Below are 15,509 nucleotides of genomic sequence, written 5' to 3'. Positions count from 1 at the left end.
CAGCTAAACGAGACAGACATGGAAAACGAAACGGAGAACATTTATTATATGTGGTGCTCTATATGGAAAATGAAGCGGAACTGCAAATGCCTGTTTAAGGAGAGTTTTCTCTGCTGGCATTAAGAACAGGCTTTCACGGAGCACGTAGGCAAAATATGGTTGTCTTCAGTGCTTTAAGTGGCCCAAAAGAGGTGCCGGTACTCTATTTTTTTTTTTTTTTTGCTGACTCGACTCCTATATTGAAGGGGTTTTATATTTAGCAGTCAACAGATGACCTTGTAAAAAATAATTAATCCTTTTATAAATTTGTGGATTTGCTTGAGCTAGAAATAGCTACTGAACATAAATAAAATGTGCAAAAGGATTTTGAAAAAATACCATTAGAAAGAGCTACTGTAGAAAGATTTTTTAAACATAAATAAAATGTGCAAAAGGTAGGTATGTGAGTAAAATTTTCAGCATGGTTAAATGCTAAATCTAGTGGTTCAGATAGAAAAAGCTTGAAAAAAAACTTTAAAATGACACCAAGACCATGTCTATGGGGTCAAGAATAACAAAATACTGGCCATTTGAAACTCTAATTAAAGTCATTTATTTTGTCCCATTGTTTTCCATTTTGCGGGTGGTAAAACTACTGTGCACGTCGTTCAAATTCATTGAAATTTCGTTTACTTTTAGTTTAGCAATTAAACTAAATGTATATTACAATTTCAAGAGTGTTTTCTGCACATCGCCTGAGGAAATCCGAAGTTGCGTCGAGGGGAACCAAACTGAAAGCCGCGACAGCGGAGATTATCACGTACCTACAAGGCTTGCGTCTGACCTGCAGCTATCATTCTGGCTTGGTGGGATGTCAGCTGACGGCGTTCTTTTACTACTCAGAGTCTAAAACAAGGAGGGCATATTACGTGTTCATTGTATTTTCATTTTAACCGAGCAGCTATGGTTGCGCGTTTCACACACAAACACACACCTCTCCAGAGCACGTTGACACTGACTGAAGGACGCATGCGCTTTTAACTTGTAAACGCAAGGATGTATGGGTAATGTAGTCTCTGCTCTCGGTGGAACGAATTAGGAAGCGTACATTAAGGGCGCTCTCGGTGGAAAGAATTAGGAAGCGTACATTAAGGGCGCTCTGAAAAGCGGCAGCGCAGCCAAATGATTAAATTAAACCTCTGATTTTTAAACAGATGAGCGTTCCGGTACGCTAAAAGCACGTTCTGGGCGCATGTAGAAGTGGTGGTACGATCAAGAGCTATTTTTAGAAGTGGCGGTACTGAGTACCGGGGCGTTCCGGCCCACTTAAAGCACTGGTTGTCTTTCTTCATAAAAACATGTCAAACCAAATAAAGAAGATATTCATATGCCGACCGTGCAGTCTGTTAAGTAGCCTATGTTTATTCGTTCGCTCCGGGCTCTTACTTGGTGTTTCGAGTCTGCTTGATAGCGTACTTTGTCATGTACTCAAACTTTAAACTTTGCTTGCGTTTGGGGTTAGAGTATAATATTTGCTAAACTATAATTTCTATAAGATCAAACAGTACTGAATTCGTACTAACGTAACGACCGCACTGAAACCAAGGATTTGATTCAGCCTTGAGCCTTCGCTCCGCGTGGGGTTTTACGCAGTTAAAATTACATAATTTTTTAAGCAGTGTTTTGTAACATTAACCGTTAAAACAAAACCCCAGTTTTCAGCTGTATACTGCATGATACACACGCACCAAATGATTAATTAAACTAACAAACAAACAGTTTAACTGTTAACAACCTGATTTGTCACTAGTGCTCACCAGTTCTTCCAGATGCGAGGCACATCTATAACAGCATTGGGCATGTGCTCCCCGAAGTTGCCACGGTATGTCCCACATAATGTTTAGCTGCAAAATCCCACCGGGACCCACGGGTCCGCGCAAAAAAATTCTGACCGCCCACTCCCGCCCGCAGCAAAGGTAAACCCGCCCGCCCCCGCGAGATTTGCGTTGGGTCCCGCGGGTCCCGCGGGAGTCCAATCCCAATGCAGCCCTCTAATTTGTACTCTTTACTCCACTACATTTGAAATGACACTTAACGTTACTCGCCACATTGTTTATTCGTCAAATAAAAACGAGACGAAAGTGTCAGAGGGTGATGATGGATAGAATCTGTGGTCGCGAGGTTACACGGACACACACAACTGAGGGACTTCATTTGGCGCTGCGCAGAGCAAACGTATGAAATCAAAGTACTGCGAGAGCGAATCAAATGCATATGGAGAAGTCTGGTCTCGCGATACTTTGATGTCAAACGCTGAATGGCCGTAGCGGGACATCTGCGTGCTGCGTATGTCATAAACTGTAGAGAAAAGTTCGCGTCTGGTCTGAGAGAAGAGATAAAGAGCAAACATATGGATGCATATCACATTTGCTTCTGTCAAGGGACCCTTTGTTAAACATGTGATGCTACAATCAAAACAAAAGTGATGCGCGATTGCAGGAGGGTCATCCCGCAACTCAAAGGCAAGCACAAATGTTTATATACTCTGACGCTACTGTATCAGCTAACCTGAGCTGGTTACATAACTTGATATAACTTACTATATAAGCCAAAATAAACCAGCGAGGTCCTGTACTGATTGCCCGAGTAACTTAAGTACATTATAAGATTGATAATAAGTGTACAATTTCACTGTCCTCACATTTAATCAAGTATGCTGTAATGTATTTACTGTAAAGATGGATGCATGACGGAAGAAATGTAGTGCACTTAATGTGAGATTGTGGTGTTACGTACTACATGTGTTTACAATTAATCTTTCAAATGAACAACTTCACGTTTTTGCATTATCATATTTCTGTTAGTGTAATTTTAGTTTACAGGAATTTTTTAAATATTAAAATTATATCTTTTTTAGGATAGGCCTATATAAGAATATTTGGTAATGTTAACAAGATTTTAATAAAGTATTAGTAATTGTTGAAATTAGCATTAACAAAGATGAATAAATGCTGTATAAGTGCAGTTCATTATTAGTTCATGTTGAGTAATGTAGCTAACTAATGTTAACTAATGAACCTTATTGTAAAGTGTTACCATATATTTATATCACAAAGTTAGGCTATATATTTTTCAGCATGGCACATTCAAGTACACAATGACACTAGACTAAAATTAAATGGGTTTAAATTAAATTGAATGTAGATTTCTAGACTAAAATCTCATGGCATATAGGGGTGGTTTCCCGGACAGGGATTAGACTAGTCCTAGACTAAAATAAATAAAAGAGCTGTCCAAACTCAAAACAACTTGCACTGGCATATCTTAAAATACATCAGTGCCCTTTGTTTTGGCTCAAAATGCACATAAGTAATGTTTTTAGTAAGGTATGTTTGTTAAAACAAGTTATATTTCCCAAATAAACTCAGGTCTAGTCCTGGCTTAAGATAATCCCTGTCCGGGAAACCGCCCCTTAGTTGAATAAAATTAGACTTAAACTAAATCAATTCAGATGACAAAAATATGACTAAAACTTAATTCAATTTTTGTCAAAAGACTATGACTATGTTTAATCTGTGTTTGTTCTGCCAGGTCAAAATTTTGAGGAGTTTGATTTCTTTTAGGATATAAAAAGGATATAGGATATAAAACCTCATAAATAAACTTTCTTAGTTTTCACTGTCCAGATCTACAATGTCTCTTTGTGTTGAGGACTAGTGCATCTTTGAGCCAACATTCAGTACGAGTAAAAATACTTGAGTACTTTTAAATTGTCGTATTTAAATTGGTAACTTGTAACTTGTAGTGGAGTAATTTTTACAGTAAGGAATTTGTACTTTTACTCAAGTATGGCTTTCAGCTACTCTTTACACCTCTGCTGTTTTATTCGTACTGTTTTAAATCATTCAGTAAATGCGAAGTTAAACCGATCATACTGTTGTATTATTTTATACTGTTTCATTCGTACTGTTTTAAATCATTCAGTAAATGCAAAGTTAAACCGATGTGTTTTTACTCTAGATTTGAAACACATCTGATCTCATCTGAAAGCTGATTCCAGCTACAGGTTCATACTGTTGTATTCTTTTATACTGTTTTATTCGTACTGTTTTAAATGATTCAGTAAATGCAAAGTTAAACCGATGTGTCTTTAATCTAGAGTTAAAAGTGCCAGTTATGTCAAGGATGTTTAAGTCTTCATCAAGCCTCTAAAAGAAAATAAAAAATACATTACCATTGACTTCCATAGTAGGAAAAAAATATTTGGAAGTATTTTGATATATGATGAAGAAAATATTTTGAAAAATGATAATTAGCAAACAGTTGATGGTACCTATTAAATTCCATAATTTTTTATATTCCTACCATGGAAGTCAATGGTCACTATCTTGCTGTGGGTTTACCATCATTCCTCAAAATATCTTCTTTTGTGTTAATCAGAAAAAACTAATGCATACAGGTTTAAAACATCACGAAAATCATGACAGTTTTCATTGAACGTTCTCTTTAAGTTGTGCCTTCAGTTGTGTCAAGGATGTTTAAGTCTTCATCATATCACCTCTGCAAGCCTCTAAAAGCAAATAATGATATACATTACCATTGACTTCCATAGTAGGAAAAAAATTGGAAGTCTTTTGATAAATGATGAAAAAAATATTTTGAAAAATAATTAGCACACAGTTGATGTTACCTATTAAACTCCATCATGTTTTTTTATTCCTACTATGGAAGTCAATGGTCACTATCTGTTGTGGGTTTACCATCATTCCTCAAAATATCTTCTTTTGTGTTAATAAAAAAACTAATGCATACAGGTTTTAAACAACACGAGGATGAGTAAATGATGACAGAACTTTCATTGAACTATCTCTTTAAGTTGTGCCTGCAGTTGTGTCAAGGATATTTAAGTTCAATTCAATTCAATTCAATTTTATTTATATAGCGCTTTTCACAATTTGGTAATTGTATCAAAGCAGCTTTACATAATAGATGCAGTGAAAAGCACAGAAAATCGACAGATAGCACAACATAATAAACGGTAGCACAAGCAGTTAAATTTGCTACGGCTATAAATCAACATTATAAGCAAACGTATTACTAATGTAACGTATAGAAGTTAAGCCCAAAAAGGCTGCCTCCCCGGGTTGAAAAACCCCCTAGGAGAAAAAAACCCTGGAATTTTAGCCGGGGAAGTAAAAAAAGTCATAGGAGGAAAAAACCCTTGGGAGTTATATATATATATATATATATATATATATATATATATACACATTGAAACGGAAGGAGATTAAGCGAAGATTAAGCGGAGATTAAGCGGGTTCTGCCGGTGGTCTTTGGTCAGGCATCAGCTGGACATCACGTTGAAGAACAGCTAGTAGATCAGTTGTGTGCCGACTTTCACATGTACCGGAACTGGATCTGTTTGTCTCGTCCTCGGGATCAAGGACGAGACGGAGAGAGAAACAAAATCTTATTAGCGTAGGGGCCGTTCACATAGAAAACAAGTGTCACACAGTAATGTGGTTTTAGTCAGCTCGGTTCCGGACAGGCTAACTATTGCTGGTTAAGTGTATTACATATAGTTGATGATTTTAGAAACGGAAACAGAACTCGTTTGACTAAGGCCAGAGGCCCCACTGCCGTCGTTAATACTAACGTACAGTGGCAAACGGTTCTGTATGACATACTATTTTAAGGTCATGGGAAAAGGCCAAAATTGCAAGCCGGCCATATTTGGCAGTTAAGACTCAATCGAAGTGTAAAGATGCCAGAATTGGGCTTATGCGGTCATACTTCTTAGTTCGAGTAAGAACTCTTGCAGAAGCGTTTTGAACTAGCTGAAGCTTGTTGACCTGTTTTGCATGGCATCCTCCGAGTAACAAGTTACAATAGTCTATTCTAGAGGTCATAAAAGCGTGGATACGCTTCTCTGCATCTGATGCAGACAACATATGGCGTATTTTTGAGATATTTCTAAGGTGGAAGAATGCTGTGCGGCAGACATTGGAGATATGGCTGTCGAAGGATAAACTGCTGTCGAACATCACACCTAAATTCTTAACCGTGGAGGTTGGCACCACAGTGCAGCCATCTATGGGCAACTTGTAATCTGTCATATTATGTTTGTAGCGATTCGGTTCGATAACAAGTATCTCTGTCTTATTGGAGTTTAGCATAAGAAAATTATGTGACATCCAGTCACTTATATCGCTGATGCAGTCTAAATATATCGCTGATGCAGTCTTCATCATATCACCTCTGCAAGCCTCTAAAAGCAAATAATAAAAATACATTACCCTTGACTTCCATAGTAGGAAAAAAATTGGAAGTATTTTGATAAATGATGAAGAAAATATTTTGAAAAATAATTAGCACACAGTTGATATTACCTTTTAAATTCCATCATTTTTATTCCTACTATGGAAGTCAATGGTCACTATCTGCTGTGGGTTTACCATCACTCCTCAAAATATCTTCTTTTGTGTTAATCAGAAAAAAATAATGCATACAGATTTAAAACAACACGAGGATGAGTAAATGATGACAGAATTTTCATTGAACTATCTCTTTAAGTTGTGCATTCAGTTGTGTCAAGGATGTTTAAGTCTTCATCATATCACCTCTGCAAGCCTGTAAAAGCAAATAATGAAATACATTACCATTGACTTCCATAGTAGGAAAAAAATATTTTGGAAGTATTTTGATATATGATGAAGAAAATATTTTGAAAAATGGTAATTAGCACACAGTTGATGGTACCTATTAAATTCCATAATTTTTTTTATCCTACTATGGAAGTCAATGGTCACTATCTGTTGTGGGTTTACCATCATTCCTCAAAATATTTTCTTTTGTGTTAATAAAAAAACTAATGCATACAGGTTTTAAACAACACGAGGATGAGTAAATGATGACAGAATTTTCATTGAACTATCTCTTTAAGTTGTGCCTTCAGTTGTGTCAAGGATGTTTAAGTCTTCATCATATCACCTCTGCAAGCCTGTAAAGCAAATAATGAAATACATTACCATTGACTTCCATAGTAGGAAAAAAAATTGGAAGTATTTTGATAAATGATGAAGAAAATATTTTGAAAAATAATTAGCACACAGTTGATATTACCTTTTAAATTCCATCATTTTTATTCCTACTATGGAAGTCAATGGTCACTATCTGTTGTGGGTTTACCATCACTCCTCAAAATATCTTCTTTTGTGTTAATCAGAAAAAAATAATGCATACAGATTTAAAACAGCACGAGGATGAGTAAATGATGACAGAATTTTCATTGAACTATCTCTTTAAGTTGTGCATTCAGTTGTGTCAAGGATGTTTAAGTCTTCATCATATCACATCTGCAAGCCTGTAAATGCAAATAATGAAATACATTACCATTGACTTCCATAGTAGGAAAAAAATATTTTGGAAGTATTTTGATAAATGATGAAGAAAATATTTTGAAAAATGATATTTAGCACACAGTTGATATTACCTTTTAAATTCCATCATTTTTATTCCTACTATGGAAGTCAATGGTCACTATCTGTTGTGGGTTTACCATCACTCCTCAAAATATTTTCTTTTGTGTTAATCAGAAAAAAATAATGCATACAGATTTAAAACAACACGAGGATGAGTAAATGATGACAGAATTTTCATTGAACTATCTCTTTAAGTTGTGCATTCAGTTGTGTCAAGGATGTTTAAGTCTTCATCATATCACCTCTGCAAGCCTGTAAAAGCAAATAATGAAATACATTACCATTGACTTCCATAGTAGGAAAAAAATATTTTGGAAGTATTTTGATATATGATGAAGAAAATATTTTGAAAAATGATAATTAGCACACAGTTGATGGTACCTATTAAATTCCATCATTTTTTTAATCCTACTATGGAAGTCAATGGTCACTATCTGTTGTGGGTTTACCATCACTCCTCAAAATATTTTCTTTTGTGTTAATCAGAAAAAAATAATGCATACAGATTTAAAACAACACGAGGATGAGTAAATGATGACAGAATTTTCATTGAACTATCTCTTTAAGTTGTGCCTTCAGTTGTGTCAAGGATGTTTAAGTCTTCATCATATCACCTCTGCAAGCCTGTAAAGCAAATAATGAAATACATTACCATTGACTTCCATAGTAGGAAAAAAATATTTTGGAAGTATTTTGATAAATGATGAAGAAAATATTTTGAAAAATGATAATTAGCACACAGTTGATGGTACCTATTAAATTCCATAATTTTTAATCCTACTATGGAAGTCAATGGTCACTATCTGTTGTGGGTTTACCATCATTCCTCAAAATATCTTCTTTTGTGTTAATCAGAAAAAAATAATGCATACAGATTTAAAACAACACGAGGATGAGTAAATGATGACAGAATTTTCATTGAACTATCTCTTTAAGTTGTGCATTCAGTTGTGTCAAGGATGTTTAAGTCTTCATCATATCACCTCTGCAAGCCTGTAAAAGCAAATAATGAAATACATTACCATTGACTTCCATAGTAGGAAAAAAATATTTTGGAAGTATTTTGATATATGATGAAGAAAATATTTTGAAAAATGATAATTAGCACACAGTTGATGGTACCTATAAATTCCATAATTTTTTTAATCCTACTATGGAAGTCAATGGTCACTATCTGTTGTGGGTTTACCATCATTCCTCAAAATATTTTCTTTTGTGTTAATAAAAAAACTAATGCATACAGGTTTTAAACAACACGAGGATGAGTAAATGATGACAGAATTTTCATTGAACTATCTCTTTAAGTTGTGCCTTCAGTTGTGTCAAGGATGTTTAAGTCTTCATCATATCACCTCTGCAAGCCTGTAAAGCAAATAATGAAATACATTACCATTGACTTCCATAGTAGGAAAAAAATTGGAAGTATTTTGATAAATGATGAAGAAAATATTTTGAAAAATAATTAGCACACAGTTGATATTACCTTTTAAATTCCATCATTTTTATTCCTACTATGGAAGTCAATGGTCACTATCTGCTGTGGGTTTACCATCACTCCTCAAAATATCTTCTTTTGTGTTAATCAGAAAAAAATAATGCATACAGATTTAAAACAACACGAGGATGAGTAAATGATGACAGAATTTTCATTGAACTATCTCTTTAAGTTGTGCATTCAGTTGTGTCAAGGATGTTTAAGTCTTCATCATATCACCTCTGCAAGCCAGTAAAAGCAAATTATGAAATACATTACCATTGACTTCCATAGTAGGAAAAAAATATTTTGGAAGTATTTTGATATATGATGAAGAAAATATTTTGAAAAATAATAATTAGCACAGTTGATGGTACCTATAAATTCCATAATTTTTTTTAATCCTACTATGGAAGTCAATGGTCACTATCTGTTGTGGGTTTACCATCATTCCTCAAAATATTTTCTTTTGTGTTAATAAAAAAAACTAATGCATACAGGTTTTAAACAACACGAGGATGAGTAAATGATGACAGAATTTTCATTGAACTATCTCTTTAAGTTGTGCCTTCAGTTGTGTCAAGGATGTTTAAGTCTTCATCATATCACCTCTGCAAGCCTGTAAAGCAAATAATGAAATACATTACCATTGACTTCCATAGTAGGAAAAAAAATTGGAAGTATTTTGATAAATGATGAAGAAAATATTTTAAAAAATAATTAGCACACAGTTGATATTACCTTTTAAATTCCATCATTTTTATTCCTACTATGGAAGTCAATGGTCACTATCTGCTGTGGGTTTACCATCACTCCTCAAAATATCTTCTTTTGTGTTAATCAGAAAAAAAATAATGCATACAGATTTAAAACAACACGAGGATGAGTAAATGATGACAGAATTTTCATTGAACTATCTCTTTAAGTTTTGCCTTCAGTTGTGTCAAGGATGTTTAAGTCTTCATCATATCACCTCTGCAAGCCTGTAAAGCAAATAATGAAATACATTACCATTGACTTCCATAGTAGGAAAAAAAATTGGAAGTATTTTGATAAATGATGAAGAAAATATTTTGAAAAATAATTAGCACACAGTTGATATTACCTTTTAAATTCCATCATTTTTATTCCTACTATGGAAGTCAATGGTCACTATCTGCTGTGGGTTTACCATCACTCCTCAAAATATCTTCTTTTGTGTTAATCAGAAAAAAATAATGCATACAGATTTAAAACAACAAGAGGATGAGTAAATGATGACAGAATTTTCATTGAACTATCTCTTTAAGTTGTGCATTCAGTTGTGTCAAGGATGTTTAAGTCTTCATCATATCACCTCTGCAAGCCTGTAAAGCAAATAATGAAATACATTACCATTGACTTCCATAGTAGGAAAAAAAATTTTGGAAGTATTTTGATATATGATGAAGAAAATATTTTGAAAAATGATAATTAGCACACAGTTGATGGTACCTATTAAATTCCATAATTTTTTTAATCCTACTATGGAAGTCAATGGTCACTATCTGTTGTGGGTTTACCATCATTCCTCAAAATATTTTCTTTTGTGTTAATAAAAAAACTAATGCATACAGGTTTTAAACAACACGAGGATGAGTAAATGATGACAGAATTTTCATTGAACCATCTCTTTAAGTTGTGCCTTCAGTTGTGTCAAGGATGTTTAAGTCTTCATCATATCACCTCTGCAAGCCTGTAAAGCAAATAATGAAATACATTACCATTGACTTCCATAGTAGGAAAAAAATTGGAAGTATTTTGATAAATGATGAAGAAAATATTTTGAAAAATAATTAGCACACAGTTGATATTACCTTTTAAATTCCATCATTTTTATTCCTACTATGGAAGTCAATGGTCACTATCTGCTGTGGGTTTACCATCACTCCTCAAAATATTTTCTTTTGTGTTAATCAGAAAAAAATAATGCATACAGATTTAAAACAACACGAGGATGAGTAAATGATGACAGAATTTTCATTGAACTATCTCTTTAAGTTGTGCATTCAGTTGTGTCAAGGATGTTTAAGTCTTCATCATATCACCTCTGCAAGCCTGTAAAAGCAAATAATGAAATACATTACCATTGACTTCCATAGTAGGAAAAAAATATTTTGGAAGTATTTTGATATATGATGAAGAAAATATTTTGAAAAATGATAATTAGCACACAGTTGATGGTACCTATTAAATTCCATAATTTTTTTAATCCTACTATGGAAGTCAATGGTCACTATCTGTTGTGGGTTTACCATCACTCCTCAAAATATCTTCTTTTGTGTTAATAAAAAAACTAATGCATACAGATTTAAAACAACACGAGGATGAGTAAATGATGACAGAATTTTCATTGAACTATCTCTTTAAGTTGTGCCTTCAGTTGTGTCAAGGATGTTTAAGTCTTCATCATATCACCTCTGCAAGCCTGTAAAGCAAATAATGAAATACATTACCATTGACTTCCATAGTAGGAAAAAAATTGGAAGTATTTTGATAAATGATGAAGAAAATATTTTGAAAAATAATTAGCACACAGTTGATATTACCTTTTAAATTCCATCATTTTTATTCCTACTATGGAAGTCAATGGTCACTATCTGCTGTGGGTTTACCATCACTCCTCAAAATATTTCTTTTCTGTTAATCAGAAAAAAATAATGCATACAGATTTAAAACAACACGAGGATGAGTAAATGATGACAGAATTTTCATTGAACTATCTCTTTAAGTTGTGCATTCAGTTGTGTCAAGGATGTTTAAGTCTTCATCATATCACCTCTGCAAGCCTGTAAAAGCAAATAATGAAATACATTACCATTGACTTCCATAGTAGGAAAAAAATATTTTGGAAGTATTTTGATATATGATGAAGAAAATATTTTGAAAAATGATAATTAGCACACAGTTGATATTACCTTTTAAATTCCATCATTTTTATTCCTACTATGGAAGTCAATGGTCACTATCTGCTGTGGGTTTACCATCACTCCTCAAAATATCTTCTTTTGTGTTAATCAGAAAAAAATAATGCATACAGATTTAAAACAACACGAGGATGAGTAAATGATGACAGAATTTTCATTGAACTATCTCTTTAAGTTGTGCCTTCAGTTGTGTCAAGGATGTTTAAGTCTTCATCATATCACCTCTGCAAGCCTGTAAAAGCAAATAATGAAATACATTACCATTGACTTCCATAGTAGGAAAAAAAATTGGAAGTATTTTGATAAATGATGAAGAAAATATTTTGAAAAATGATAATTAGCACACAGTTGATATTACCTTTTAAATTCCATCATTTTTATTCCTACTATGGAAGTCAATGGTCACTATCTGCTGTGGGTTTACCATCACTCCTCAAAATATTTTCTTTTGTGTTAATCAGAAAAAAATAATGCATACAGATTTAAAACAACACGAGGATGAGTAAATGATGACAGAATTTTCATTGAACTATCTCTTTAAGTTGTGCATTCAGTTGTGTCAAGGATGTTTAAGTCTTCATCATATCACCTCTGCAAGCCTGTAAAGCAAATAATGAAATACATTACCATTGACTTCCATAGTAGGAAAAAAATATTTTGGAAGTATTTTGATATATGATGAAGAAAATATTTTGAAAAATGATAATTAGCACACAGTTGATATTACCTTTTAAATTCCATCATTTTTATTCCTACTATGGAAGTCAATGGTCACTATCTGCTGTGGGTTTACCATCACTCCTCAAAATATTTTCTTTTGTGTTAATCAGAAAAAAATAATGCATACAGATTTAAAACAACACGAGGATGAGTAAATGATGACAGAATTTTCATTGAACTATCTCTTTAAGTTGTGCATTCAGTTGTGTCAAGGATGTTTAAGTCTTCATCATATCACCTCTGCAAGCCTGTAAAGCAAATAATGAAATACATTACCATTGACTTCCATAGTAGGAAAAAAATATTTTGGAAGTATTTTGATATATGATGAAGAAAATATTTTGAAAAATGATAATTAGCACACAGTTGATATTACCTTTTAAATTCCATAATTTTTTTAATCCTACTATGGAAGTCAATGGTCACTATCTGTTGTGGGTTTACCATCATTCCTCAAAATATTTTCTTTTGTGTTAATCAGAAAAAAATAATGCATACAGATTTAAAACAACACGAGGATGAGTAAATGATGACAGAATTTTCATTGAACTATCTCTTTAAGTTGTGCCTTCAGTTGTGTCAAGGATGTTTAAGTCTTCATCATATCACCTCTGCAAGCCTGTAAAGCAAATAATGAAATACATTACCATTGACTTCCATAGTAGGAAAAAAATATTTTGGAAGTATTTTGATATATGATGAAGAAAATATTTTGAAAAATGATAATTAGCACACAGTTGATATTACCTTTTAAATTCCATAATTTTTTTAATCCTACTATGGAAGTCAATGGTCACTATCTGCTGTGGGTTTACCATCACTCCTCAAAATATTTTCTTTTGTGTTAATCAGAAAAAAATAATGCATACAGATTTAAAACAACACGAGGATGAGTAAATGATGACAGAATTTTCATTGAACTATCTCTTTAAGTTGTGCATTCAGTTGTGTCAAGGATGTTTAAGTCTTCATCATATCACCTCTGCAAGCCTGTAAAGCAAATAATGAAATACATTACCATTGACTTCCATAGTAGGAAAAAAATATTTTGGAAGTATTTTGATAAATGATGAAGAAAATATTTTGAAAAATAATTAGCACACAGTTGATATTACCTTTTAAATTCCATCATTTTTATTCCTACTATGGAAGTCAATGGTCACTATCTGCTGTGGGTTTACCATCACTCCTCAAAATATCTTCTTTTGTGTTAATCAGAAAAAAATAATGCATACAGATTTAAAACAACACGAGGATGAGTAAATGATGACAGAATTTTCATTGAACTATCTCTTTAAGTTGTGCATTCAGTTGTGTCAAGGATGTTTAAGTCTTCATCATATCACCTCTGCAAGCCTGTAAAAGCAAATAATGAAATACATTACCATTGACTTCCATAGTAGGAAAAAAATATTTTGGAAGTATTTTGATATATGATGAAGAAAATATTTTGAAAAATGATAATTAGCACACAGTTGATGGTACCTATTAAATTCCATAATTTTTTTAATCCTACTATGGAAGTCAATGGTCACTATCTGTTGTGGGTTTACCATCATTCCTCAAAATATTTTCTTTTGTGTTAATAAAAAAACTAATGCATACAGGTTTTAAACAACACGAGGATGAGTAAATGATGACAGAATTTTCATTGAACTATCTCTTTAAGTTGTGCCTTCAGTTGTGTCAAGGATGTTTAAGTCTTCATCATATCACCTCTGCAAGCCTGTAAAGCAAATAATGAAATACATTACCATTGACTTCCATAGTAGGAAAAAAATTGGAAGTATTTTGATAAATGATGAAGAAAATATTTTGAAAAATAATTAGCACACAGTTGATATTACCTTTTAAATTCCATCATTTTTATTCCTACTATGGAAGTCAATGGTCACTATCTGCTGTGGGTTTACCATCACTCCTCAAAATATCTTCTTTTGTGTTAATCAGAAAAAAATAATGCATACAGATTTAAAACAACACGAGGATGAGTAAATGATGACAGAATTTTCATTGAACTATCTCTTTAAGTTGTGCATTCAGTTGTGTCAAGGATGTTTAAGTCTTCATCATATCACCTCTGCAAGCCTGTAAAAGCAAATAATGAAATACATTACCATTGACTTCCATAGTAGGAAAAAAATATTTTGGAAGTATTTTGATATATGATGAAGAAAATATTTTGAAAAATGATAATTAGCACACAGTTGATGGTACCTATTAAATTCCATAATTTTTTTAATCCTACTATGGAAGTCAATGGTCACTATCTGTTGTGGGTTTACCATCATTCCTCAAAATATTTTCTTTTGTGTTAATAAAAAAACTAATGCATACAGGTTTTAAACAACACGAGGATGAGTAAATGATGACAGAATTTTCATTGAACTATCTCTTTAAGTTGTGCCTTCAGTTGTGTCAAGGATGTTTAAGTCTTCATCATATCACCTCTGCAAGCCTGTAAAGCAAATAATGAAATACATTACCATTGACTTCCATAGTAGGAAAAAAATATTTTGGAAGTATTTTGATAAATGATGAAGAAAATATTTTGAAAAATAGTTAGCACACAGTTGATATTACCTTTTAAATTCCATCATTTTTATTCCTACTATGGAAGTCAATGGTCACTATCTGCTGTGGGTTTACCATCACTCCTCAAAATATCTTCTTTTGTGTTAATCAGAAAAAAATAATGCATACAGATTTAAAACAACACGAGGATGAGTAAATGATGACAGAATTTTCATTGAACTATCTCTTTAAGTTGTGCATTCAGTTGTGTCAAGGATGTTTAAGTCTTCATCATATCACCTCTGCAAGCCTGTAAAAGCAAATAATGAAATACATTACCATTGACTTCCATAGTAGGAAAAAAATATTTTGGAAGTATTTTGATATATGATGAAG

This window comes from Misgurnus anguillicaudatus, chromosome 5 (genome assembly GCF_027580225.2).
Source record: "Misgurnus anguillicaudatus chromosome 5, ASM2758022v2, whole genome shotgun sequence".
Classification (NCBI taxonomy): Eukaryota; Metazoa; Chordata; class Actinopteri; order Cypriniformes; family Cobitidae; genus Misgurnus; species Misgurnus anguillicaudatus.
Note: the sequence above shows the minus strand (reverse complement) of the source record.